At 36.6% G+C, this 2,611-nt stretch overlaps 1 non-coding gene across 1 annotated transcript; it reads right to left on the bottom strand.

The window, feature by feature from the left end:
- Nucleotides 1–1,886: 1,886 nt before the first annotated feature.
- Nucleotides 1,887–1,993, bottom strand: LOC121205746 (small nucleolar RNA R71). Its single transcript, XR_005900821.1, has one exon. It is a non-coding gene; the product is annotated as a small nucleolar RNA R71 (small nucleolar RNA).
- Nucleotides 1,994–2,611: the final 618 nt, after the last annotated feature.

Raw genomic sequence — 2,611 nt, forward strand, 5'->3', positions numbered from 1 at the left:
TGCTGCACACGACCCAGACACTTCCACACGAGTAATACACATGCCCGTGTTAGACACACGAGAAGGCCACACGCCTATCTGTCATGGCCGTGTCGACTTAAAACCATATCAGAATTGCACACGGGCTGAGCACCTTCACACGAAAGTGGCATACTACCGTGTCCCTGTCGAGCCCAAGTCTAATTCTATTCAGAAAAGGCTAATTTTGGGTTATTTTCGACATTCCAAAGTCTATATAAACACCCTAGAAGAGGATCAAGGAGACACAGAGGGTAGAAGGCAGAAAATACTCGAAGACAACCATCGGAATCAGCTTGGAAGCAGGATCTACTTCAAGACTAAAGATTTGCATTCAATTTCCTTAGAAGTTCTTTGGGTTTTCTTTATGTTTTGTTGTTTTCCCAATTTTGAGATGTTTTCCCCCATCTTTATGAACTAAACTCCCTAAATACCCAAAAGAGATGAAACCCAAGACAGATCTTATTACCATTTGAATTATATGATAAATACTTGTTCTTACTCTTAATTATGTGTTATTAATTCTTGCTTTAATATTTCAGGATATTAACTCAAGTATGATGTGCTTATTTAGTGGAGCAAAAGTCCCTGTTTAAGAGTAGATCTAGCATAATTAAGCAGAATTGAATGCAATCCTAGACATAAGACGATGTAAATCTGTCGGATTAGAGTCAAATCTAATAAGGGAATCCATAGATCGAGTTAATGTGACAATAGAGGTTTTAATTAGAAAGAGATTTCAATTAATCAACCTAGAGTCAGTTGTTTTTAGTCTCGAGAGAGATATTAACACAAGCTAGGGATTTCTACGGATTAAGTCAAGTGAATAAATCATCTAGTTCAAAAGTAGTAAGTGAAGTCTAGGTGGATTTTTCCGTGGGTATTGTCTTCTCCATTGGTTTTTCCAAAAATATTTTCCAACTTTTATTTCTGTCATGTTCTTAGTTAATTAGATAGTTAATCTTAGTTTAAAACATCCCTTTAATTCTTAGGCTAGATAATAAAAAGATAGTAATCACTAGTACTTTTAGTCCTTGTGGATACGATATTTCCGGTCTCACCATAACTATACTACTATTCGATAGGTGCGCTTGCCTTAGTCGAAATTTTTAGTTAGTTTAAGGACCATCAAGTTTTTGTCGCCGTTGCTGGGGACTAAGATATTAGGAAAGCTTGAATTTTATTACTTTAGCCATTTTTACTTTTATTGCAATTTACTTTTTGTTTTTAGCTTAATTCCTCTTTTCTAATTTGTCTTTTTAATTACTTCTGGCAGGTGTCTCTAGTTTATGATTAGAAGGAACACGTCAGGACCGTTTCTTTTCGATAGTGAAAGAGAGAGTACAACTCGCAGAAACTAAAGAGAAATAAGGCAAAGTCTACAATACATAGAGGAAGAGCAAGAGGACGTTACAGATTTTACTAAAGAGATGGATGATAATCAGAATAATCTGCTACCTCCTGTAGTTGCCGCAAATCCTGTTAATCAGAATCCTGCTCCTCGTACTATGTATGATTATGCTAAGCCTACTTTAACAGGAACTGAATAGAGTATTGTTCGACCTGCTGTTGCTGCAAATAATTTTGAATTGAAACCTAACACTATTCAAATGATACAACAGTTTGTTCAGTTTGATGGTTTGTAGGATGAGGATCCAAACACTCATTTAGCAAATTTTTTGGAATTCTGTGACACCTTTAAGATCAATGGCATTTCTGATGATGTCATTCGCCTTTGGTTGTTTCCCTTTTCATTAAGGAACAAGGCTAAAAAATGGTTAAAGTTATTACCACAAGGGTCAATCACCACTTGGGAACAAATGACCAAAAAATTTTTACTCAAATATTTTCCACCGGCTAAAATGGCTAAATTGAGGAATGATATCTTTTCTTTTGTGCAGATGGATTTAGAAACACTATATGATGCATGAGAGAGATACAACGATTTATTGAGAAGGTGCCCTCACCATGGGTTACCTTTATGGCAATAGGTTCAAACTTTCCACAATGGTTTAAAACCCTCAACTAGACAGATGATCGATACAGCGGCCAGTGGAACCATAAATAACAAAACACCTGAGGAGGCTTATGAGTTCATTAAAGAGATGTCACTGAATAATTATCAGTGGCAAGTCATGAGAACAAAGCCAACGAAATCAGCCGGTGTTTTCAACCTAGATGCAGTCACCATGTTATCAAACCAAGTAGAACTCTTGAATAAAAAGATTGAAAGTCTATGTGGTTCTGCGCAGGTACATTCAGTGATGCAGTGTGACATGAGTGGAGGTGGAATGGGCAATTTAGAATATTTACCCTTCGGCCCCAGCATGTAAAACGAGCAAATAAATTACATGGGTAATAATCTTTGATCTCAAAATAATCCTTATAATAACACTTACAATGCAGGTTGGAGGAACCACCCAAACTTTTCATAGGGAGGCCAAGGAAATTAGAGACCACCACCCCCTCCAGGCTTCCAACAACAGCCTTACCATCAAAAGAAAAAGTTGAACCTTAAAGAGATGATGACGAAGTTTATTTCAGTGGCAGAAACCCATTTTTAAAACACTGAAACTGTAATTAAAAATCAACA

The sequence above is a fragment of the Gossypium hirsutum genome, chromosome A08 (assembly GCF_007990345.1).
Source record: "Gossypium hirsutum isolate 1008001.06 chromosome A08, Gossypium_hirsutum_v2.1, whole genome shotgun sequence".
Taxonomy (NCBI): domain Eukaryota; kingdom Viridiplantae; phylum Streptophyta; class Magnoliopsida; order Malvales; family Malvaceae; genus Gossypium; species Gossypium hirsutum.